This window comes from Crotalus tigris, unplaced genomic scaffold (assembly GCF_016545835.1).
Source record: "Crotalus tigris isolate CLP2741 ecotype Arizona unplaced genomic scaffold, ASM1654583v1 scf7180000024062.70398, whole genome shotgun sequence".
NCBI classification, from domain to species: Eukaryota; Metazoa; Chordata; class Lepidosauria; order Squamata; family Viperidae; genus Crotalus; species Crotalus tigris.
This window is the reverse complement of record NW_024100364.1, coordinates 21009-47339: the sequence shown is the minus strand read 5'-3', so window position 1 is coordinate 47339 and position 26331 is coordinate 21009. Positions and strand designations below refer to the sequence as shown.

At 48.1% G+C, this 26331-nt stretch overlaps 1 long non-coding RNA gene across 2 annotated transcripts; it reads left to right on the top strand.

Annotated features, from left to right (window-relative positions):
- The first annotated feature begins 24 nt into the window (after window positions 1–24).
- On the top strand, window positions 25–17495 carry LOC120298539. Of its 2 annotated transcripts, none has more exons than XR_005554119.1 (5): window positions 25–2305; window positions 2594–2650; window positions 8169–12624; window positions 12914–12970; window positions 13341–17495. It is a non-coding gene; the product is annotated as an uncharacterized LOC120298539 (long non-coding RNA). The 2 variants fall into 2 exon arrangements; XR_005554118.1 differs by lacking the exons at window positions 25–2305; window positions 2594–2650 and adding exons at window positions 7142–7470; window positions 7742–7798.
- Window positions 17496–26331: the final 8836 nt, after the last annotated feature.

The following is a 26331-nucleotide window of genomic DNA, read 5'->3' as shown; positions in this document are numbered from 1 at the left end:
CAATTATCCCTGCTGAGCCAGGTACCGCCCATTCTGTGCCTGTGCAATTTATTTTCCTGCCTAAGGAAGAACTGTACTTTTCTCACCAATGAACTGCATCCTGTTCAGGTCTGTCAAGATCCTCTTAGATGTTGAGCCTATCTTCCAACAATCTTGATGTCCTCTGCACATTTGATGAGTTCCCCTTCTATCCCCTCATCTAGATCATTGATGAAGATGTGGAAGAGATCTAGGCCGAAGGCAGATCCCTGAGGTACCCCACTGAATGCTTCCCTTCTTGTAGATGTAGCGGTAGCTCCATTAAGGAATAAACACTGGGTGCGGCTGGTCAGCCCCCTGACGACCCACCACTTGATTCTCTATTCCAGGATTTTCCCAGGAATTGATGTCAAGCTCTTTTTCCAGTTCTCTGAGAGCTCCCCTGGGCTGCAGGAGCATTCAGAAATGACGTTTGGTGACACCAAAATTAGGTCGGCCAGCTCCTTTGGAAGCCTGGGAGGGTCGGCGTGATTTCTACCCATCCAGAGTGGATTGGTCCTCTTTGACTAATTTCGTGCCTATTTGGAATCGTATATAGATTCTATCTCTCTCGATGTTGCTGTTGATAGGCTGTTTTTTTTTCTTTTGCTGAAAAAGAGATGGAAAGGAGTTAAGCATTTCTGAATTCACCCTGCTGCCTGTCTCCTTCCTGCCTTCTGCTCCCATCAGTGGACCTATTGACTTTCTTGACTTTCTTCTTGTTCCTTACATAAAATTTTCCTTTATTATTTTTGGCCTTTGTTGCCAGTCTTTGCCCATTCCAGGCCTTTGCTATTCCGAGTCGGTCCTTGCAAATTCAGTCTACTCGCTGGTATTCTGCTTTACTTATGTGCCCCTCTTTCCATTTTTTTTCTACCTGACCATATTGTACTTCTCAGAGGGCTCTTTGAGCAACCATTCTGGTATCTCATGATATCTTTAATTTATCTGTGTCTTATTGTTTTTGCTCGGTCCTTCATCGTTTCATTTTCCAGGGTTTTCTTTTAATCAAAATGGACATATATAATACGTTACAGGTGTAGAGTTTAGCTATCTATTAGGGCTTGTTAAGGCACTTGAGCTATGTTTTAACCAAACAAGCTTTTTAAAAAGTGGAAACATATAATAAAGGAGAGAAATATCGGCATATATAGGGGGGTTTAGGATTTTTTTTTCATTTCATACCTTAGATATTATATATGCAGTAGACATATATAATGCATTACAAAAATAGTATAGTTATTGAAGATTTGTTTTAGTCTTTTTTTTAAAGTGGACATATGCATTGAAAATACAGTGTAGGAATATATTAGGACATTTTTAGTATCTCAAGGTTTGTTCTAAATAAATGTATTTCTCAAATTGTGAACATATAGGGTGCAGGAGAAAAGTGGGGTATTAGGGCTTTTTGAGTTACTGGAGGTGTGTTGTAACAGAATGTTTTTTTAACGTTGGCATATATAATGCAGGCGAGCAATAGAGTACTTACAGCTGGATGTTAGGTCGTCCTTCTCTTGCTCCCCCCGAGAGGCTCTGGAGCAGCAGGAGCTTCTGCCTGCCCCCGAGACCCTCTACCCAGCCCCGTCCCCCAGTTCCGCCACCCGCTCCCTCCGCCTTGCTGCCTCGGCGCTCTCTGCTCCCCCGAGGCCTCTCCTGGGGACCCCTCGGCTCCCGGCCCAGCTCCTGGCTCCTCTCCTCTCTTCTCCTCTCCTGCCGGCTGTGGGCTCCCGACTGCTCGGCCCATGCGGCTGCTCGGTTCCAGTTCCAAGGTCCAGCGGTGGCCAGACTAGCCTGGCACACTAGGTAGCAAGTCCCCCACCCCCTCCCGCTCTGCCCCAGTCCCCCATCCTCTCCTGGATATGTAGTGAAACCTGATTGTGCGGCTGCCATCCTGATTTTTCTGCCACCCCAGCACTTCCTGGGCGAGTCCCTGCTGCCATTAATGGTCATTAAGCAAGTGCCATTTTGCCCATTGCTGTCACTTGCCGTAACTCCAAGCCGATCGCCCTGCACCCAAGTCATGAGCGTGCAACCCTGGAGATGCTGCTACAGTCATATGTGCGAGGACCCGTGATACATCACACTTTTCAGTGCCATTGGAAGTGTAGGCACAGCGAGGATCTCCCTCGTTTGGATGTGTCAGAAGAAAGAGACAGTTCCCATTGAGGCAGAATTAGGGGGCGAGACTAGAAATGTGGGGCTCAATCCCGGATCACAGCGGTGCTGATACCTGCCGTGTTAGCAGCCTCCGTTCCTGTGGACAAACTGCCAATCCACCATCTCAAAGGTACATGTCTCCAGAAAGGGGCTGGGACTGGCTGGCTGGGGGGAGGGGCCAGCAATGTGATCTAGAGAAAAATGGGTTTCAAGATGTCCCAGTTCAAGATAGGCATTGAGACCACAAAGCTGGAAACTGACCGGGCTCAAAGATTTGGGGAAATTAAGCTAAAAAGGGACTCCTTTGGCTAGATATGGTTATATCTCGAACACACTCGGCCTGGTGATAGATTTACTTATTTTTTTATTATTTTTATTACTGAGATTTATTACTGACCTTTATTGTTTCCCTAAATAGCTCAAGGCAGTGAACGTACCGAAGAGTCCTTCGTCCCTACAACAACAAGCTTGTGAGGTAGGCTAAGACTGAGAGAGGGAGACTGGCTCAAGGTCACGCAGCAGACTGTCGTGCCTTGGATGGCCCTGGTCAGTACTTGGAGCGGAGGCTTCTTTCCTAATTCGCTTCTTACGGTCACCAGAAGCAACCTAGTAGGGCCAGAGATGGCCAAACTGATCGATTGCTGATGCCGACTCCTTTGCACTCTTTTGAGAGGTGATTTGTCTTTATAAGGAGTCAGAATCAAATGGGAACTTGGGACAGTTAGAAGGGAGGTCATGATCAATGCATTATGTCCATGTTTCCCAAAATGGGCCACTTTAAGGCCGGTTAGCAAAATGGCCCCTGAACGGAGGAAGGATGTGACTGTGTCTCTCCATTTCTTCAAACAGGTCAGCAACAGGGAGGAAACGGCCCTAAAGTGAATATCCCTGGGCTATCTCTCAACGGCCAGTGATGGTCTCCATCTCCAGGTTAAGCAGCCGAGAGATGCCTTTGACCTTCAGACCCAGGAATTCAAGAGACAAACAATGGATGAAAGAGCAGCACAGTTGCCTCAAGAAGACGGTCGATCAACTAAAGAGCACAACAAAAAAGTGGCAGAAAACTGCTGGACAAAAGAGAAAGGTTGGAGCGTGCCACCACCATGATCCCTCAGCGAGGGCTAAAGATCAAATATTTGGTGAAACACACTGAAGAACTGCACAAAGAACGCTGCAGGTCAGCAGCCAAGCGGCCTTTCTCAAATATGAGAAGGCTGCCTTAGAACCTTTGAGAAGCGGTCTCGAAGAAGTCTGGAACCTTCTTAAGAACTGAAGAAGCACCTCTAAAGTCTGCAGCATGAACAGGTTGAGACGGACCAAAGTTACTACGTGGAGAAAAGCCACTCCAGCCAACTGATGCCGAAAGTCAGTCCTCTTCAGCAGAATGTGAGGGGAAAAAAGAAGCAAGTCAACAATCTACAGCAGCAACAGCAGCCGCCGCAGAGCTATGCTTCCCAGGCCACTGTTGGAGACCTGTGGAAAGCCGAGGAGGACAACATAGAAGGACTGAACCATGTCAAAATGACGATGCAAGAATTACAGCTGCAGACGAGGTGTTTCGAGAAAGACAGTGAAGATCTCCACAGGGAGGTCCCCAGCCAAGTGGCCTTCTTCAGAAATGGTTTTGGCGCTCCTAAGCGACCAGCACATGGGACAACTCGCTGACCCTCTCTCCCCATAGCTGGAATGGAGGAACGGTGGCCTTTTACCCTTTCGAGAAAGAAAAGGAATTCTTCCCCTCCCTTCCCCTGACTTGCCACTTAGTGTGCCGGGGAGCCAGGCGAGCCCCCCCCTACCAGCTGAAGCAACACCTTCACCCTCGCCCTCCCAATCACTGCAGGGCTGTCAGCTGAGCTGAACACCTCACAGCCACCGAGCATCAGGGCCTCCGAGGGATGGGGAATCCCAGGGCTCCGAGCCAAAAAGGAGCCTGGAGGTGAACTTGGTAGGGTGAGTCCACAGGCTCCTCTCCAAGCCTCAGAGTTCCAGCTGAGGATGAGGGCCACCAGGGACAGGGTGAGGGCTCTGCGGTGGGCAGAGCAGAAAGTCTGGCCAGAACAGGATCTGGAACCCACAACCGAGTGGCTGAATGAGCCGAGCAGCTGGCATCCCAGCAGCCCACAGGAGAGGAGCAGAGAGGAGAACAGCTAGAAGCCGAACTGGGAGCCGAGGGGTCCGCAGGAGACGCCACGAGGCAGCAGAGACCCCCGGAGGCCGCAAGGCTGACGGAGCTGGTGGCAGAGCTGGAAGACAGGGCTGGGCTGAGGGTCTCGGGGGCAGGCAGACATTCCTGCTGCTCCAGAGCCTGCAAGAGAGTGGCAACAGAAGGGAGAAGCCGGGGGTGGTCAGTGACCTGTGGGTGGTCAAGTAGTCTTAGGGGTGGTAGAACATAAGAGATTGATTCATAGGGCTGGAAGGGACTTTGGAGGTCTTCTACTCCAACCGTCTGCTCAAGGCAGGAACTTTCTGCCATCCCAGTCAAATGGTTTGCTTCTCCATTTTTGAAAACTTCCAGTGATGGAGCACTCACAACTTCTTACTGTCTCAAAATTTCTCCTGACTTCTTGGTTGGGTCTCCCTTTCAACGTCCACCCTTGTCTTTTTTCCTGCTCTGCAGTTCTTAAGTCACTCCCTGTCCTTTGAGACAGACCCTAACAGTGTGGAAGACTGCTGTTGTGTCTGCCCGATCCTTATCCTCTTCGATAGGCTACACATAGCGAACTCCCTGAACCGTTCATGAAACGATTTAGCCTCCAGCTCTTAAATCATCTTTGTTGCTCTTCTCTTCAAACTTTCTGCAGTCTCAGCAACATTTTCTATCCCACCAGTGTGATATAATGCGGTACCAGCACTTCTGGCGATCTTGAAACTGCCCCTCTTTTATTGCTGCCTAAGACTGCATTGGCCTATGTTGACATCTGCAGCACACATCTGGCTGATCCTTAAGTGGTTTTCCTCTAGATCCATCTCACAGTTATCCCTGCTGAGCCAGGTACCGCCCATTCTGTGCCTGTGCAATTGATTTTCCTGCCTAAGGAAGAACTGTACTTTTCTCACCAATGAACTGCATCTTGTTAGATGGGCCCAATGTTCACGTCTGTCAAGATCCTCCTGGATATTGAGCCTATCTTCCAACAATCTTGATGTCCTCTGCACATTTGATGAGTTCCCCTTCTATCCCCTCATCTAGATCATTGATGAAGATGTGGAAGAGTCCTAGGCCGAAGGCAGATCCCTGAGCTACCCCACTGAATGCTTCGCCCATGTAGATGTACCGGTAGCTCCATTAAGGAATAAACACTGGGTGCGGCTGGTCAGCCCCCTGAGGACCCACCACTTGATTCTCTATTCCAGGATTTTCCCAGGAATTGATGTCAAGCTCTTTTTCCAGTTCTCTGAGAGCTCCCCTGGGCTGCAGGAGCATTCAGAAATGACGTTTGGTGACCCCAAAATTAGGTCGGCCAGCTCCTTTGGAAGCCTGGGAGGGTTGGTGTCATTTCTACCCATCCAGAGTGGATTGGTCCTCTTTGACTAATTTCGTGCCTATTTGGAATCGTATATAGATTCTATCTCTCTCGATGTTGCTGTTGATAGGCTGATTTTTTTTCTTTTGCTGAAAAAGAGATGGAAAGGAGTTAAGCATTTCTGAATTCACCCTGCTGCCTGTCTCCTTCCTGCCTTCTGCTCCCATCAGTGGACCTATTGACTTTCTTGACTTTCTTCTTGTTCCTTACATAAAATTTTCCTTTATTATTTTTGGCCTTTGTTGCCAGTCTTTGCCCATTCCAGGCCTTTGCTATTCCGAGTCCGTCCTTGCAGATTCAGTCTACTCGCTGGTATTCTGCTTTACTTATGTGCCCCTCTTTCCATTTTTTTTCTACATGGCCTAATTGTCCCTCTTCTTCTCAGAGGGCTCTTTGAGCAACCACGCTGGTATTGCATGATATCTTTAATTTTTCCGTGTCGTATTGTTTTTGCTCGGTCCTTCATCGTTTCATTTTCCCAGGTTTCTTTTAATCAAAATGGACATATATAATACGTTACAGGTGTAGAGTTTAGCTATCTATTAGGGCTTGTTAAGGCACTTGAGCTATGTTTTAACCAAACAAGCTTTTTAAAAAGTGGAGACATATAATTAAGGAGAGAAATATCGGCATATATAGGGGGGTTTAGGATTGTTTTTTCATTTCATACTTTAGATATGATACATGCAGTAGACATATATAATGCATTACAAACATAGTATAGTTATTGAAGATTTGTTTTAGTCTTTTTTTTAAAGTGGACATATGCATTGAAAATACAGTGTAGGAATATATTAGGGCATTTTTAGTATCTCAAGGTTTGTTCTAAATAAATGTATTTCTCAAACTGTGAACATATAGGGTGCAGGAGAAAAGTGGGGTATTAGGGCTTTTTGAGTTACTGGAGGTGTGTTGTAACAGAATGTTTTTTTAACGTTGGCATATATAATGCAGGCGAGCAATAGAGTACTTACAGCTGGATGTTAGGTCGTCCTTCTCTTGCTCCCCCCGAGAGGCTCTGGAGCAGCAGGAGCTTCTGCCTGCCCCCGAGACCCTCTACCCAGCCCCGTCCCCCAGTTCCGCCACCCGCTCCCTCCGCCTTGCTGCCTCGGCGCTCTCTGCTCCCCCGAGGCCTCTCCTGGGGACCCCTCGGCCCCGGCCCAGCTCCTGGCTCCTCTCCTCTCTTCTCCTCTCCTGCGGGCTGTGGGCTCCCGACTGCTCGGCCCATGCGGCTGCTCGGTTCCGGTTCCCAGGTCCAGCGGTGGCCAGACTAGCCTGGCACACTAGGTAGCAAGTCCCCCACCCCCTCCCTCTCTGCCCCCGTCCCCCATCCTCTTCTGGATATGTAGTGAAACCTGATTGTGCGGCTGCCATCCTGATTTTGCTGACACCCCAGCACTTCCTGGGCGAGTCCCTGCTGCCATTAATGGTCATTAAGCAAGTGCAGTTTTGCCCATTGCTGTCACTTGCCGTAACTCCAAGCGGATCGCCCTGCACCCAAGTCATGAGCGTGCAACCCTGGAGATGCTGCTACAGTCATATGTGCGAGGACCCGTGATACATCACACTTTTCAGTGCCATTGGAAGTGTAGGCACAGCGAGGATCTCCCTCGTTTGGATGTGTCAGAAGAAAGAGACAGTTCCCATTAAGGCAGAATTAGGGGGCGAGACTAGAAATGTGGGGCTCAATCCCGGATCACAGCGGTGCTGATACCTGCCGTGTTAGCAGCCTCCGTTCCTGTGGACAAACTGCCAATCCACCATCTCAAAGGTACATGTCTCCAGAAAGGGGCTGGGACTGGCTGTCTGGCTATCTAGAGAAAAAATGGGCTTCAAGATGTCCCAGTTCAAGATAGGCATTGAGACCACCAAGCTGGAAACTGACCGGGCTCAAAGATTTGGGGAAATTAAGCTAAAAAGGGACTCCTTTGGCTAGATATGGTTATTTCACCTACAGACTCGGCCTGGTGATAGATTTACTTATTTATTTATTATTTTTATTACTGAGATTTATTACTGACCTTTATTGTTTCCCTAAATAGCTCAAGGCAGTGAACATACCGAAGACTCCTTCATCCCTACAACAACAAGCTTGTGAGGTAGGCTAAGACTGAGAGAGGGAGACTGGCTCAAGGTCACCCAGCAGACTGTCGTGCCTTGGATGGCCCTGGTCAGTACTTGGAGCGGAGGCTTCTTTCCTAATTCGCTTCTTACGGTCACCAGAAGCAACCTAGTAGGGCCAGAGATGGCCAAACTGATCGATTGCTGATGCCGACTCCTTTGCACTCTTTTGAGAGGTGATTTGTCTTGAAAAGGAGTCAGAATCAAATGGGAACTTGGGACAGTTAGAAGGGAGGTCATGATCGATGCATTATGTCCGTGTTTCCCAAAATGGGCCACTTTAAGGCCGGTTAGCAAAATGGCCCCTGAACGGAGGGAGGATGTGACTGTGTCTCTCCATTTCTTCAGACAGGTCAGCAACAGGGAAGAAACGGCCCTAAAGTGAATATCCCTGGGCTATCTCTCTGTGGCCAGTGATGGTTAAGCAGTCAAGAGATGCCTTTGACCTTCAGACCCAGGAATTCAAGAGACAAACAATGGATGAAAGAGCAGCACACTTGCCTCAAGAAGATGGTCCATCAACTAAAGAGCACAACAAAAAAGTGGCAGAAAACTGCTGGACAAAAGAGAAAGGTTGGAGCGTGCCACCACCATGATCCCTCAGCGAGGGCTAAAGATCAAATATTTGGTGAAACACACTGAAGAACTGCACAAAGAACGCTGCAGGTCAGCAGCCAAGCGGCCTTTCTCAAATATGAGAAGGCTGCCTTAGAACCTTTGAGAAGAGGTCTCGAAGAAGTCTGGAATCTTCTTAAGAACTTAAGAAGCACCTCTATAGTCTGCAGCATGAACAGGTTGAGACGGGCCAAAGTTACTATGTGGAGAAAAGCCACTCCAGCCAACTGATGCAGAAAGTCAGTCCTCTTCAGCAGAATTTGAGGGAAAAAAAGAAGCAAGTCAACAATCTACAGCAGCAACAGCAGCCGCCGCAGAGCTATGCTTCCCAGGCCACTGTTGGAGACCTGTGGAAAGCCGAGGAGGACAACGGAGAAGGACTGAACCATGTCAAAATGACGATGCAAGAATTACAGCTGCAGACCAGGTGTTTCGAGAAAGACAGTGAAGATCTCCACAGGGAGGTCCCCAGCCAAGTGGCCTTCTTCAGAAATGGTTTTGGCGCTCCTAAGCGACCAGCACATGGGACAACTCGCTGACCCTCTCTCCCCATAGCTGGAATGGAGTTACGGTGGCCTTTTACCCTTTCACCCCCTTCCCCTCCCTTCCCCTGACTTGCCACTTAGTGTGCCGGGGAGCCAGGCGAGCCCCCCCCCTTTACCAGCTGAAGCAACACCTTCACCCTCGCCCTCCCAATCACTGCAGGGCTGTCAGCTGAGCTGAACACCTCACAGCCACCGAGCATCAGGGCCTGAGAGGGCTGGGGAATCCCAGGGCTCCGAGCCAAAAAGGAGCCTGGAGGTGAACTTGGTAGGGTGAGTCCACAGGCTCCTCTCCAAGCCTCAGAGTTCCAGCTGAGGATGAGGGCCACCAGGGACAGGGTGAGGGCTCTGCGGTGGGCAGAGCAGAAAGTCTGGCCAGAACAGGATCTGGAACCCAGAACCGAGTGGCTGAATGAGCCGAGCAGCTGGCATCCCAGCAGCCCACAGGAGAGGAGCAGAGAGGAGAACAGCTAGAAGCCGAACTGGGAGCCGAGGGGTCCGCAGGAGACGCCACGAGGCAGCAGAGACCCCCGGAGGCCGCAAGGCTGACGGAGCTGGTGGCAGAGCTGGAAGACAGGGCTGGGCTGAGGGTCTCGGGGGCAGGCAGACATTCCTGCTGCTCCAGAGCCTGCAAGAGAGTGGCAACAGAAGGGAGAAGCCGGGGGTGGTCAGTGGCCTGTGGGTGGTCAAGTAGTCTTAGGGGTGGTAGAACATAAGAGATTGATTCATAGGGCTGGAAGGGACTTTGGAGGTCTTCTACTCTAACCGTCTGCTCAAGGCAGGAACTTTCTGCCATCCCAGTCAAATGGTTTGCTTCTCCATTTTTGAAAACTTCCAGTGATGGAGCACTCACAACTTCTTACTGTCTCAAAATTTCTCCTGACTTCTTGGTTGGGTCTCCCTTTCAACGTCCACCCTTGGCTTTTTTCCTGCTCTGCAGTTCTTAAGTCACTCCCTGTCCTTTGAGACAGACCCTAACAGTCTGGAAGACTGCTGTTGTGTCTGCCCGATCCTTATCCTCTTCGATAGGTTACACATAGCGAACTCCCTGAACCGTTCATGAAATGATTTAGCCTCCAGCTCTTAAATCATCTTTGTTGCTCTTCTCTTCACACTTTCTGCAGTCTCAACAATGTTTTCTATCGGGCTGACCAGAGTTGGATACAGTATTCCAAGGTGGTCTCACCAGTGCGATATAAAGCGGTAGCAGCACTTCTGGCCATCTTGAAACTGCCCCTCTTTTATTGCTGCCTAAGACTGCATTGGCCTATGTTGACACCTGCAGCACACATCTGGCTGATCCTTCAGTGGTTTTCCTCTAGATCCGTCTCACAATTATCCCTGCTGAGCCATTCTGTGCCTGTGCAATTGATTTTCCTGCCTAAGGAAGAACTGTACTTTTCTCACCAATGAACTGCATCTTGTTAGATGGGCCCAATGTTCAAGTCTGTCAAGATCCTCCTGGATATTGAGCCTATCTTCCAACAATCTTGATGTCCTCTGCACATTTGATGAGTTCCCCTTCTATCCCCTCATCTAGATCATTGATGAAGATGTGGAAGAGTCCTAGGCCGAAGGCAGATCCCTGAGGTACCCCACTGAATGCTTCCCTTCTTGTAGATGTACCGGTAGCTCCATTAAGGAATAAATGCTGGGTGCGGCTGGTCAGCCCCCTGAGGACCCACCACTTGATTCTCTATTCCAGGATTTTCCCAGGAATTGATGTCAAGCTCTTTTTCCAGTTCTCTGAGAGCTCCCCTGGGCTGCAGGAGCATTCAGAAATGACGTTTGGTGACACCAAAATTAGGTCTGCCAGCTCCTTTGGAAGCCTGGGAGGGTTGGTGTCATTTCTACCCATCCAGAGTGGATTGGTCCTCTTTGACTAATTTCGTGCCTATTTGGAATCGTATATAGATTCTATCTCTCTCGATGTTGCTGTTGATAGGCTGATTTTTTTTCTTTTGCTGAAAAAGAGATGGAAAGGAGTTAAGCATTTCTGAATTCACCCTGCTGCCTGTCTCCTTCCTGCCTTCTGCTCCCATCAGTGGACCTATTGACTTTCTTGACTTTCTTCTTGTTCCTTACATAAAATTTTCCTTTATTATTTTTGGCCTTTGTTGCCAGTCTTTGCCCATTCCAGGCCTTTGCTATTCCGAGTCCGTCCTTGCAGATTCAGTCTACTCGCTGGTATTCTGCTTTACTTATGTGCCCCTCTTTCCATTTTTTTTCTACATGGCCTAATTGTCCCTCTTCTTCTCAGAGGGCTCTTTGAGCAACCACGCTGGTATTGCATGATATCTTTAATTTTTCCGTGTCGTATTGTTTTTGCTCGGTCTTTCATCGTTTCATTTTCCCGGTTTTTTTTTACTCAAAATGGACATATATAATACATTACAGGTGTAGAGTTTAGCTATCTATTAGGGCTTGTTAAGTCACTTGAGCTATGTTTTAACCAAACAAGCTTTTTAAAAAGTGGAGACATATAATTAAGGAGAGAAATATCGGCATATATAGGGGGGTTTAGGATTGTTTTTTCATTTCATACTTTAGATATGATACATGCAGTAGACATATATAATGCATTACAAACATAGTATAGTTATTGAAGATTTGTTTTAGTCTTTTTTTTAAAGTGGACATATGCATTGAAAATACAGTGTAGGAATATATTAGGGCATTTTTAGTATCTCGAGGTTTGTTCTAAATAAATGTATTTCTCAAACTGTGAACATATAGGGTGCAGGAGAAAAGTGGGGTATTAGGGCTTTTTGAGTTACTGGAGGTGTGTTGTAACAGAATGTTTTTTTAACGTTGGCATATATAATGCAGGCGAGCAATAGAGTACTTACAGCTGGATGTTAGGTCGTCCTTCTCTTGCTCCCCCCGAGAGGCTCTGGAGCAGCAGGAGCTTCTGCCTGCCCCCGAGACCCTCTACCCAGCCCCGTCCCCCAGTTCCGCCACCCGCTCCCTCCGCCTTGCTGCCTCGGCGCTCTCTGCTCCCCCGAGGCCTCTCCTGGGGACCCCTCGGCTCCCGGCCCAGCTCCTGGCTCCTCTCCTCTCTTCTCCTCTCCTGCCGGCTGTGGGCTCCCGACTGCTCGGCCCATGCGGCTGCTCGGTTCCGGTTCCAAGGTCCAGCGGTGGCCAGACTAGCCTGGCACACTAGGTAGCAAGTCCCCCACCCCCTCCCGCTCTGCCCCAGTCCCCCATCCTCTCCTGGATATGTAGTGAAACCTGATTGTGCGGCTGCCATCCTGATTTTGCTGACACCCCAGCACTTCCTGGGCGAGTCCCTGCTGCCATTAATGGTCATTAAGCAAGTGCCGTTTTGCCCATTGCTGTCACTTGCCGTAACTCCAAGCCGATCGCCCTGCACCCAAGTCTTGAGCGTGCAACCCTGGAGATGCTGCTACAGTCATATGTGCGAGGACCCGTGATACATCACACTTTTCAGTACCATTGGAAGTGTAGGCACAGCGAGGATCTCCCTCGTTTGGATGTGTCAGAAGAAAGAGACAGTTCCCATTAAGGCAGAATTAGGGGGCAAGACTAGAAATGTGGGGCTCAATCCCGGATCACAGTGGTGCTGATACCTGCCGTGTTAGCAGCCTCCGTTCCTGTGGACAAACTGCCAATCCACCATCTCAAAGGTACATGTCTCCAGAAAGGGGCTGGGACTGGCTGGCTGGGGGGAGGGGGCAGCAATGTTATCTAGAGAAAAAACGGGCTTCAAGATGTCCCAGTTCAAGATAGGCATTGAGACCACCAAGCTGGAAACTGACCGGGCTCAAAGATTTGGGGAAATTAAGCTAAAAAGGGACTCCTTTGGCTAGATATGGTTATTTCACCTACAGATTCGGCCTGGTGATAGATTTACTTATTTATTTATAATTTTTTTTACTGAGATTTATTACTGACCTTTATTGTTTCCCTAAATAGCTCAAGGCAGTGAACATACCGAAGACTCCTTCGTCCCTACAACAACAAGCTTGTGAGGTAGGCTAAGACTGAGAGAGGGAGACTGGTTCAATGTCACCCAGCAGACTGTTGTGCCTTGGATGGCCCTGGTCAGTACTTGGAGCGGAGGCTTCTTTCCTAATTCGCTTCTTACGGTCACCAGAAGCAACCTAGTAGGGCCAGAGATGGCCAAACTGATCGATTGCTGATGCCGACTCCTTTGCACTCTTTTGAGAGGTGATTTGTCTTGAAAAGAAGTCAGAATCAAATGGGAACTTGGGACAGTTAGAAGGGAGGTCATGATCGATGCATTATGTCCATGTTTCCCAAAATGGGCCACTTTAAGGCCGGTTAGCAAAATGGCCCCTGAACGGAGGGAGGATGTGACTGTGTCTCTCCATTTCTTCAGACAGGTCAGCAACAGGGAAGAAACGGCCCTACAGTGAATATCCCTGGGCTATCTCTCAGTGGCCAGTGATGGTTAAGCAGTCAAGAGATGCCTTTGACCTTCAGACCCAGGAATTCAAGAGACAAACAATGGATGAAAGAGCAGCACACTTGCCTCAAGAAGACGGTCGATCAACTAAAGAGCACAACAAAAAAGTGGCAGAAAACTGCTGGACAAAAGAGAAAGGTTGGAGCGTGCCACCACCATGATCCCTCAGCGAGGGCTAAAGATCAAATATTTGGTGAAACACACTGAAGAACTGCACAAAGAACGCTGCAGGTCAGCAGCCAAGCGGCCTTTCTCAAATATGAGAAGGCTGCCTTAGAACCTTTGAGAAGAGGTCTCGAAGAAGTCTGGAACCTTCTTAAGAACTGAAGAAGCACCTCTAAAGTCTGCAGCATGAACAGGTTGAGACGGGCCAAAGTTACTATGTGGAGAAAAGCCACTCCAGCCAACTGATGCAGAAAGTCAGTCCTCTTCAGCAGAATTTGAGGGAAAAAAAGAAGCAAGTCAACAATCTACAGCAGCAACAGCAGCCGCCGCAGAGCTATGCTTCCCAGGCCACTGTTGGAGACCTGTGGAAAGCCGAGGAGGACAACGGAGAAGGACTGAACCATGTCAAAATGACGATGCAAGAATTACAGCTGCAGACCAGGTGTTTCGAGAAAGACAGTGAAGATCTCCACAGGGAGGTCCCCAGCCAAGTGGCCTTCTTCAGAAATGGTTTTGGCGCTCCTAAGCGACCAGCACATGGGACAACTCGCTGACCCTCTCTCCCCATAGCTGGAATGGAGGAACGGTGGCCTTTTACCCTTTCACTCCCTTCCCCTCCCTTCCCCTGACTTGCCACTTAGTGTGCCGGGGAGCCAGGCGAGCCCCCCCCCCTACCAGCTGAAGCAACACCTTCACCCTCGCCCTCCCAATCACTGCAGGGCTGTCAGCTGAGCTGAACACCTCACAGCCACCGAGCATCAGGGCCTGAGAGGGCTGGGGAATCCCAGGGCTCCGAGCCAAAAAGGAGCCTGGAGGTGAACTTGGTAGGGTGAGTCCACAGGCTCCTCTCCAAGCCTCAGAGTTCCAGCTGAGGATGAGGGCCACCAGGGACAGGGTGAGGGCTCTGCGGTGGGCAGAGCAGAAAGTCTGGCCAGAACAGGATCTGGAACCCAGAACCGAGTGGCTGAATGAGCCGAGCAGCTGGCATCCCAGCAGCCCACAGGAGAGGAGCAGAGAGGAGAACAGCTAGAAGCCGAACTGGGAGCCGAGGGGTCCGCAGGAGACGCCACGAGGCAGCAGAGACCCCCGGAGGCCGCAAGGCTGACGGAGCTGGTGGCAGAGCTGGAAGACAGGGCTGGGCTGAGGGTCTCGGGGGCAGGCAGACATTCCTGCTGCTCCAGAGCCTGCAAGAGAGTGGCAACAGAAGGGAGAAGCCGGGGGTGGTCAGTGGCCTGTGGGTGGTCAAGTAGTCTTAGGGGTGGTAGAACATAAGAGATTGATTCATAGGGCTGGAAGGGACTTTGGAGGTCTTCTACTCCAACCGTCTGCTCAAGGCAGGAACTTTCTGCCATCCCAGTCAAATGGTTTGCTTGTCCATTTTTGAAAACTTCCAGTGATGGAGCACTCACAACTTCTTACTGTCTGAAAATTTCTCCTGACTTCTTGGTTGGGTCTCCCTTTCAACGTCCACCCTTGTCTTTTTTCCTGCTCTGCAGTTCTTAAGTCACTCCCTGTCCTTTGAGACAGACCCTAACAGTGTGGAAGACTGCTGTTGTGTCTGCCCGATCCTTATCATCTTCGATAAGTTACACATAGCGAACTCCCTGAACCGTTCATGAAACGATTTAGCCTCCAGCTCTTAAATAATCTTTGTTGCTCTTCTCTTCAAACTTTCTGCAGTCTCAACAATGTTTTCTATCGGGCTGACCAGAATTGGATACAATATTCCAAGGTGGTCTCACCAGTGCGATATAAAGCAGTACCAGCACTTCTGGCGATCTTGAAACTGCCCCTCTTTTATTGCTGCCTAAGACTGCATTGGCCTGTGTTGACAGCTGCAGCACACATCTGGCTGATCCTTAAGTGGTTTTCCTCTAGATCCGTCTCACAATTATCCCTGCTGAGCCAGGTACCGCCCATTCTGTCCCTGTGCAATTGATTTTCCTGCCTAAGGAAGAACTGTACTTTTCTCACCAATGAACTGCATCTTGTTAGATGGGCCCAATGTTCACGTCTGTCAAGATCCTCCTGGATATTGAGCCTATCTTCCAACAATCTTGATGTCCTCTGCACATTTGGTGAGTTCTCCTTCTATCCCCTCATCTAGATCATTGATGAAGATGTGGAAGAGATCTAGGCCGAAGGCAGATCCCTGAGGTACCCCACAGAATGCTTCCCTTCTTGTAGATGTAGCGGTAGCTCCATTAAGGAATAAACACTGGGTGCGGCTGGTCAGCCCCCTGAGGATCCACCACTTGATTCTCTATTCCAGGATTTTCCCAGGAATTGATGTCAAGCTCTTTTTACAGTTCTCTGAGAGCTCCCCTGGGCTGCAGGAGCATTCAGAAATTATATTTGGTGACCCCAAAATTAGGTCTGCCAGCTCCTTTGGATGCCTGGGAGGCAAACCATCTGGTCGGCGTGATTTCTACCCATCCAGAGTGGATTGGTCCTCTTTGACTAATTTCGTGCCTATTTGGAATCGTATATAGATTCTATCTCTCTCGATGTTGCTGTTGATAGGCTGTTTTTTTTTCTTTTGCTGAAAAAGAGATGGAAAGGAGTTAAGCATTTCTGAATTCACCCTGCTGCCTGTCTCCTTCCTGCCTTCTGCTCCCATTAGTGGACCTATTGACTTTCTTGACTTTCTTCTTGTTCCTTACATAAAATTTTCCTTTATTATTTTTGGCCTTTGTTGCCAGTCTTTGCCCATTCCAGGCCTTTGCTATTCCGAGTCGGTCCTTGCAAATTCAGTCTACTCGCTGGTATTCTGCTTTACTTATGTGCCCCTCTTTCCATTTTTTTTCTACCTGACCATATTGTACTTCTCGGAGGGCTCTTTGAGCAACCATGCTGGTATCTCATGATATCTTTAATTTTTCTGTGTCTTATTGTTTTTGCTCGGTCCTTCATCGTTTCATTTTCCAGGGTTTTCTTTTAATCAAAATGGACATATATATAATACGTTACAGGTGTAGAGTTTAGCTATCTATTAGGGCTTGTTAAGGCACTTGAGCTATGTTTTAACCAAACAAGCTTTTTAAAAAGTGGAGACATATAATAAAGGAGAGAAATATCGGCATATATAGGGGGGTTTAGGATTTTTTTTTCATTTCATACTTTAGATATTATATATGCAGTAGAGATATATAATGCATTACAAAAGTAGTATAGTTATTGAAGATTTGTTTTAGTCTTTTTTTTAAAGTGGACATATGCATTGAAAATAGAGTGTAGGAATATATTAGGGCATTTTTAGTATCTCGAGGTTTGTTCTAAATAAATGTATTTCTCAAATTGTGAACATATAGGGTGCAGGAGAAAAGTGGGGTATTAGGGCTTTTTGAGTTACTGGAGGTGTGTTGTAGCAGAATGTTTTTTTAACGTTGGCATATATAATGCAGGCGAGCAATAGAGTACTTACAGCTGGATGTTAGGTCGTCCTTCTCTTGCTCCCCCCGAGAGGCTCTGGAGCAGCAGGAGCTTCTGCCTGCCCCCGAGACCCTCTACCCAGCCCCGTCCCCCAGTTCCGCCACCCGCTCCCTCCGCCTTGCTGCCTCGGCGCTCTCTGCTCCCCCGAGGCCTCTCCTGGGGACCCCTCGGCTCCCGGCCCAGCTCCTGGCTCCTCTCCTCTCTTCTCCTCTCCTGCCGGCGGTGGGCTCCCGACTGCTTGGCCCATTCGGGTGCTCGGTTCCGGTTCCAGCCGTGGCCAGACTCGCCCGGCAAACTAGGTATCAAGTCCCCCACCCCCTTTCTATCTGCCACCGTCCCCCATCCTCTCCTGGATATGTAGTGAAACCTGATTGTGCGGCTGCCAGCGGCTGCCATCCTGATTTTTCTGACACCCCAGCACTTCCTGTAATGCCATTAATGGTCATTAAAGAATGCAAGTTTTCAAATGCAGAATTTTTTTTTCATTTTTTATTCATATTTTATTGATTTCATTTATATAAAACATCTTGTATTTATGGCTTATTTTTGGAAGCTGTGGGGCCTGGGTGTGTTTTGTGGGAGTAGGGGAAGGAAGGGCAATGAAAATGAGCATCCTTCCATGCGAGTCCATCTACCTCGAAGTGTAGCTAAAAAGACAGACGAGTCACTTGACTGTTCTCTCATCTAAGTCATTGATGAAGATATTGAAGAGTCCTGAGCCTAAGACGGAACATTGTGGTACCCCACTGCTTACTTCTCTCCATGTGGATATAGTGTAGTGAGAGAGAGAAAAAGAGAGAGGGGGGGAGAGAGGGAGAGAAAGAGAGAGAAAAGAGAGGGAGAGAGGGAGGGAGAGAGAGAGAAAGAAAGAAAGGGGGAGAGGAGAGAGGGAGAAAGAGAGGGAGAGAGAGAAAGAGAGAGCGAGAGGAAAGAGGGAGAGGGAGAGGAAAGAGAGAGAGAGAGAGAAAGAGAGAAAGAGAAAGAGAGAGAGAGGAAACAGAGAAAGAGAGAGAGAACTCATGCACAGCAGCCTCTATTTTATTTTTAATTAAACCCTTCAAACAAGCTCCGCCCCTCATGCCTGTGCACCTGCGCTTGCAAGTTTTGCTGCTCCCAGTGTTTTTTTTTCCTCTGGGAAACGAGTCCAAGTGGCTCTTTGAGTGTTTAAGGTTGCAGACCCCTGGCTTAGGCCATCATTTTGCAGGATTTCGAGGTACACTGAGAAAATGCCATTTTGGTTTTCAGAACATCAAAGAAGCAGCTAGGAAGATATGTATCTGCTGAATCAAGTTTGTCCTGTTGAAAGAAAAATCATAAGGTCCAGTCCAAGCTGGGAATAAATAAAATGGAGGCTGTTTGGAAAGAAGATTCTTGTTTATTTACTTACCCGAAACTTCAGTGACACAGCATGTTTCTGGGTGGCTGACAAAATGGAGCTGGGAATGGTGGGCTTTTATACCTTCTTTGGGCTTTGTATTTGAGGTTCTTCCTGTCCCTGTGCAATGTACTTACACCTGGCTTGAGTGTGCCCTTTTGGGGTTTTTTAAAGGTGGTGGGTTAATCCTATTATGTCCTAAAGGTCACGTTCCTGTCCTTCATCTCTTCATTTGGAGGCTCCTTTCAAGTAGGAAGGCCTGAATCCAGTCCGCAAATCCCACGGGAGCCCTCTTCTCCGTTCCATCATCCCGCAGCTGTGTTGATTGCAGTTCCAAGAACTCCCGTGGATGAGATGCCCATAGGTCAGAAGCATCCCCGATGATGTAATCAAAGCTCTGCTGAGAATCCTGGGAGTTGTAATTGAACCTGTCTGAAATTGCCAAGCTGAAGAAAGCCATCCCCAGGACAGATTCAAGACACCAGACCCCCTCCTGAAGATCAACACTGTGTTTGCACCCAGAAGCTCTTTCCCCTCTGTCCTTCTCCCACTTCCTATCTCTTTCCTCAATTCCCAGGAAAGAAGAAGAATCCGGTGCAATGAGTCATCCTGATTTGCGGCCTCCCACTTGTGGGCCTTCTCCTGCATTTGCTACTCTGGACAAGCAGGTAGCCACTCCCAAGAAACCTTCAACCTTCCACAAAATGTCAAAAATGAAGACGTGGCTCAAGATTTCTTAACATCCATCTTGAAATAGTCAGCTAACAATCACTGCCCCAAAGAAAGGAATAGAGCAGTCCAGGGAGTGTGGGCGATGGGGAGGTCCTGCCCTTCTGATCTGGCCAGCTTCTCAGCTCATGGTCCAGCCAGCTGGGCGCAGGGCCAATGGCTCTCCGGTCTCTGACCGACGTGCCGGTTCCATCTGCCCATAGAAGGCAGGAAAGGAGTCACAAAAAGGGACAATTTTACAAAAGGATCATCATCGTCGTCGTCATCATTACCAAGAAAGCCAGACCAGCTTCAGTTCCCAGAGAGGCTCCAGGCCCCTCGCAAAGTCTGTTGCAGGAGGAAGCTTTTTGACGAAGGAGCACAGACTTGGCCGACTCTTCCTTAGCGCTCTTGTGCCAAGGAAGCCCCTGGGAGTCATAGAGTCCCCCAATCTTGCCCACCTCCCCCTCCCTGCCTCCCTCCCACCATCCACAGGGAGCTTGGATTCCCCAAAGTGACAACCTCCTTACCGGAGCTGTTTTCACACCATTTGTCTGTTGTCTCAGCACAATTCTGGATTTCCAGAAAGCTGGCAAGGGGCTCCCAGGAATTAAAACCCACCAGCAAGAGCAAACGGAGTCCCACATCCAAAAGAAAGAACAGGGAATGTGGCTCCAGGTCTGCTCTGGGACGGAGCACAGAAAGCTCAGCTATTCTGCAGCGACACCACGGAGGGAGGACAGAAGTGCTGATGGAGCTGCAGAGAGTCAGCAACGTAAAATGAGACCTCTGTCGGCCGTTGAAAATGCTAGTGGCACTGAAAAAAGGGATTTATGACCAGTCCTCACAGTTACAACCATTGCAAAATTCCCAGTCACATGATCAAAAGGTGGGCACTTGGCAGCCAGCTTGTATTTGTCACGGTTGCAGTCTTTGGCTCATGTGATCTCAATCTGAAACTTTCCCAACTGGCTTCCAACAAACTAAGTCAATGGGAAAAGCCGGATTCCCTTAATGAAACGAACCCCAAACTCGGGATTCATTTCGCAACTGCAGCGATTTCCTTAACAACGGTAGCTCTGACTCACAGAAGGACCTGCTTGAGTCGCCGAGGAACGGCGGGCTTGTATCATGGCCATAAGTCAAGGACTCCCTGCATCCCTCGGGTTCCCTAGGTGGATCCCTTGCAGTAGTGCAGTCGCTGTAAGTAACAGAGTGTCTCAGACATTGGCGGTCACTCTGCAGATCCCAGAGGAATTCAAGTAGGGCCGCCCTCCATGGGGGGAGATGAGCCCCCTGACTTGGGCGGCTGCACCCAGGCGGTTTTCCTGTGAGGGATACAGCTTGGCCACTTTCTCTCTCTCTCTCTCTTGTTTTATTTTTTATTACTTTAAGGCATAAAATGCAAAAAGACACAAGACAAGAGTAGGAAGAATTGGGGAGGAAAAAAGGGAGGGAAAAGGGGAAAAGAGAAAGAAAAGGCGTTAACTTCCAACTCCCTTCGCAAACTAACCCCGGCATTTCCTAGTGGTCTCCCATCCCTGCTTTAATCCAAGTCTGCTTAAGCTTTTCCAGATCAGTCCACTGCTACATCCTTAAGGCAGTCCTCAACTTACAGCCAGAATTGGAACCAGTATTGCCATTGCTAAGCTAGGTGGTCCTTAAGCGAGTTGTCCTCAGATTTACGGTGTTTTTGACATGATCGTTAAACGAATCACGGTAGTTGTTTAGTGAATCAGGCAGTCATTAAGCAAGTGCAGTTTTGCCCATTGCTGTCACTTGTCCTAACTCCAAGCCGATGGCCCTGCACCCGTCATGAGTGTGCGATCCTGGGGTTGCTGCTACAGTCATATGTGCGAGGACCCGTGATACATCACTCTTTCAAGTGCCATTGGAACTTGGAACAGTCCCAAAAGCAAAGGCTATAAAATGAGGACTATTGTGGGGTACTTGGTTAGGGACTGTACAACATTTAATCTTTTTGTTTCTTTAGCCACATTTTCATAACATCTTTTTAAGCTGAATAACATCTAATCCCTTTGACTCCAATTGACATGGACAGAAAACCTGGATTCTCTGGATCTCTAATGCTAGATTTCAGATGCAAGGGACAACGTTTTAATTTGGACTTTACCCCCAAAACAAGGGGCAACATCTGTGGCTTCCCAGCTCTCCGGACAATGGACAGTTGTCCATTCAGGTGGAGGAGCTCTGGTGGATGAGGATTCAGGGCTCACTTGCAAAAGCCCCTGAAGAGCCGGCCAATCAGTGAATAAGCCAGGCCCTCCAGTGAAGGCAGCCAGTTGGTGATTATTTTTCAACTCTCAGCTTGGCTTGTGACATCAGGGGCTCCTCCTAACCTCATTGGCTGGAGGTTGCCATGACAACCTCCAGCATCCTTGGTAGTTTGGACCACAGGGCTGGAAAGCTCTGTTCCAAATCCCTGGAAAGTGACTGGATTGGATGGCTGGCAGTGTGGGCACAGTGAGGACCTCCCTCATTTGGACGTGTCAGAAGGAAGAGACAGTTCCCGTTAAGGCAGAATTAGGGGGCAAGACTAGAAAAGTGGGGTTCAATCCTGGATCACAGTGGTGCTGATCACTGCAGGAGCATTCAGAAATGACGTTTGGTGACCCCAAAATTAGGTCGGCCAGCTCCTTTGGAAGCCTGGGAGGGTCGGCGTGATTTCTACCCATCCAGAGTGGATTGGTCCTCTTTGACTAATTTCATGCCTATTTGGAATCGTATATAGATTCTATCTCTCTCGATGTTGCTGTTGATAGGCTGTTTTTTTTTCTTTTGCTGAAAAAGAGATGGAAAGGAGTTAAGCATTTCTGAATTCACCCTGCTGCCTGTCTCCTTCCTGCCTTCTGCTCCCATTAGTGGACCTATTGACTTTCTTGACTTTCTTCTTGTTCCTTACGTAAAATTTTCCTTTATTATTTTTGGCCTTTGTTGCCAGTCTTTGCCCATTCCAGGCCTTTGCTATTCCGAGTCCGTCCTTGCAAATTCAGTCTACTCGCTGGTATTCTGCTTTACTTATGTGCCCCTCTTTCCATTTTTTTTCTACCTGACCATATTGTACTTCTCGGAGGGCTCTTTGAGCAACCATGCTGGTATCTCATGATATCTTTAATTTTTCTGTGTCTTATTGTTTTTGCTCGGTCCTTCATCGTTTCATTTTCCAGGGTTTTCTTTTAATCAAAATGGACATATATAATACGTTACAGGTGTAGAGTTTAGCTATCTATTAGGGCTTGTTAAGGCACTTGAGCTATGTTTTAACCAAACAAGCTTTTTAAAAAGTGGAGACATATAATAAAGGAGAGAAATATCGGCATATATAGGGGGGTTTAGGATTTTTTTTTCATTTCATACCTTAGATATTATATATGCAGTAGACATATATAATGCATTACAAAAATAGTATAGTTATTGAAGATTTGTTTTAGTCTTTTTTTTAAAGTGGACATATGCATTGAAAATAGAGTGTAGGAATATATTAGGGCATTTTTAGTATCTCGAGGTTTGTTCTAAATAAATGTATTTCTCAAACTGTGAACATATAGGGTGCAGGAGAAAAGTGGGGTGTTGGGGCTTTTTTAGTTACTGGAGGTGTGTTGTAACAGAATGCTTTTTTAACGTTGGCATATATAATGCAGGCGAGCAATAGAGTACTTACAGCTGGATGTTAGGTCGTCCTTCTCTTGCTCCCCCCGAGAGGCTCTGGAGCAGCAGGAGCTTCTGCCTGCCCCCGAGACCCTCTACCCAGCCCCGTCCCCCAGTTCCGCCACCCGCTCCCTCCGCCATGCTGCCTCGGCGCTCTCTGCTCCCCCGAGGCCTCTCCTGGGGACCCCTCGGCTCCCGGCCCAGCTCCTGGCTCCTCTCCTCTCTTCTCCTCTCCTGCGGGCTGTGGGCTCCCAACTGCTCGGCCCATTGGGCTGCTCGGTTCCGGTTCCCAGGTCCAGCAGTGGCCAGACTAGCCTGGCACACTAGGTAGCAAGTCCCCCACCCCCTCCCTCTCTGCCCCAATCCCCCCTCCTCTCCTGGATATGTAGTGAAACCTGATTGTGCGGCTGCCATCCTGATTTTTCTGCCACCCCAGCACTTCCTGGGCGAGTCCCTGCTGCCATTAATGGTCATTAAAGAATGCAAGTTTTCAAATGCAGAATTTTGATTTCATTTTTTATTCCAAGGTACTAGAACAGTGATGGCGAACGTTTTAGAGACCAAGTGCCCAAACTGCAACCCAAAACCCACTTATGTATCGTCAGGCGACATTATAACCCCCTCGTGGGTGTGGCCTATTGGGTGGGTGTGGCCCATTGGGTGGGTGTGGCTGCGATGGTAATGGGAAACTGGGTGGGACTAAAAGGTTCAATCAATCAATTCCAACTTTGCAGATCGTTTTTTTCCCGTGAGAAGTTGAAATTGATTGATTGATTGAACTTTTTTTTTTTTTTTTTGCATAAGGCGGCAGAGGCCTAAAGCAAAAAGGTTTTATAAAACTTAGCTGAAGGCCTAGGACTGGGGTAACGTCGTGTGTGCCCACAGAAAGGGCTTTGAGTGTCACCTGTGGCACGCATGCCATAGGTTCACCACCACGGTACTAGAACATCCTGTATTTATTGTGAGGAGGAGCTGGGGGGGGGGTATAATGTCTTCTGCCATGGAGAGGGGGTTGACTAGAAGACCTCCAAGGTCCCTTTCAGCCGTATTATTCTATGATTTGTGTGTTTTCACACACATACACTTTGATAGTTTTAGTCAATGGCTTTACTAGTACATTCACTCTAGGAGGGCAGCTAGAAAAAAAATCGGAAATCTGATCACATCATTGCCAACTAATCACTTTTATAGAAAGGTAGATGCAGGCAGAAGACGCAGTCAGATTGTTCTGAAAATGTTCACAGAAATAAAATGTCATAAATGAAATCAAACACAATTCCTCAAGAAGTCAATCTGGTACTTCCAGGTGCATCACGTAACTGGTGGGAAATCTCAGGAACTCTGATCCAAACGGCAAAGAAATGTCAAGGTCAGATCTCAAAGGGAAGCAGGATGGGAACGTGGCTTCTGCAGTGCTTAGTGGCAACCACCAGGTGGCGCCATTGCTCCACAAAAGTGAAAAAATGAACCCAAGCAAAGTTTTTACAGGAATAAAGCAGGGACTGCCTCGGATGCTTGTTTTAGAACAGAACAGAACAGAACAGAGCTGGAAGGGACCTTGGAGGTCTTCTAGTCCAGCCCCCTGCTCAAGCAGGAGAACCTATACCATTTCAGACAAGTGACTGTCCAGCCTCTTTTTTAAAATCTCCAGTGATGGAGCACCCACGATTTCTGGTGGCAAGCTGTTCCACTGGTTGATTGCCTTCACTGTCAGGAAGTTTCTCCTTAATTCCAAGTTGCTTCTCTCCTTGACCAGTTTCCAACCATTGTTTCTCGTCCTGCCCTCTGGTGCTTTGGTGAACAACCTGCCCCCCTCTGCCTTGTGGCAGCCCCTCAAATACTGGAACGCTGCTATCATGTCTCCCCTATTTCTTCTTTTCTTTAATGTAGCCAAACCCAAGTCCCGCAGCCGTTCTTCGTACGTTTTGGTCTCCAGGCTTTTGATCATCTTAGTTGTTCTTTTCTGATTTTTTTCCAAACTCTCAACATTTATTTTTTTTGTTGTTGATATAGTGACCAAAATTGGCTGCAGTATTCCAGTATTCTTATTAGGATTTTATAAAGCGGTACTAATACTTAGCGTGATCTTGATTCTATCCCTCTGTTTATACAATGCAGGATTGTATTAGCTTTTTCGGCTGCTGCTGCACACTGCTGGCTCATGGCCAAGTGATCGTCCACTAGGACTCCAAGGTCCCTCTCACAGTTATTGTTTTTGAGCTGGGTCTCGCCCAATCTGTACTGACAGTGAACAACACACCTATAAATAGAGAATATTTGTAGCTCATGGTTGATCTTGGTATTCTCTGACCTTGTTGTTTGCTTGCAGAGGTTTCATTACCCAACTAGCCAATTTGCAGGTAGTCGATTTACAACGGTTCATTTAGCAACCATTCAAACTTACAACAGCACTGAAAAAAGTGACTTATCACCGTTTTTCACGCTTTGACCGTTGCAGCATCCCCAGGGTCATGTGATCAAAACTCAGATGCTTGTCCACCGTCTTGTATTTACGACGGTCACAGTGTCCCGGGTGTCCCGTGATCCCCTTTTGCGGCCTTCTGAAGTCAACGGGGAAGCCCGATCCACTTAACAACCGTGCTGCTAACTTAACAACTGCAGGGATTTCACTCAACAGTTGCGGCACCTCTCCGTGAAGACGTTAATGACCAGAAGAAGGGAAGAAATTAAATCCCTGGGGAAGAGACACAGAGAAGTTCCCTGAGTCTGAAAGCTCGGAAGACTAAACCTCTGGTCCCGGGGACCGACCCAGGTTAGATGTTCCAACATTATCCTGAGACATATACGTTCGCCTTCATTCATGAGAAACTCAAGTGTGGAGCCAAGACAAGTGGACAGGGTCACCTTCATTTAGTCTTCTCCGACCTGGCCCTCTCCAAATGCATCGGACTGCCTGTGGCGTTGGGGGAGGATTGTCCAGCCATCTGCAGAACAGCGTGTTGAAAATAGAGGCCTTAATAACATGAACCTGTCCTTGGGATATTGCAACGGTCTCACCCGTTGCATTCCTGCCTCCATCAGCAATTGCTGCCAGATGCTACAGAGGAAACGGAGGACATCTAAAGCTCGGGAAGTCTCTTCCCCAGGGATTTAATTTATTCTCTTCCTCCTCCAGCCATTAAAGCTGTTTTTAAGGCCACAGTGGGCAAATGTAGTGGGAGGGAGGGAGGGAGGGAAGGAGGGTGGAGGAGGTGGTGGTGGAGGTGGAAAAGGAGGAGGAGGAGGAGGAGGAAGGAAGGAAGGAAGGAAGGAAGGAAGGAAGGAAGAAGAAAGAAAGAAAGAAAGAAAGAAAGAAAGAAAGAAGGAAGGAAAGAAAGAAAGAAAGAAAGAAAGAAAGAAAGAAAGAAAGAAAGAAAGAAAGAAAGAAAGAGGGAGAGAAAGTTTACTCACCACACATCTGATAGTAGGTACAAAATGGTTTCTCAGTAAAATTAAACTAATCGAGGAGAGAAGCAACCTAGAACTAAGGAGAAACTTCCTAACAGTGAGAACAATCAACCAGTGGAACAGCTTTGCCTTCAGATATTGTGGGTG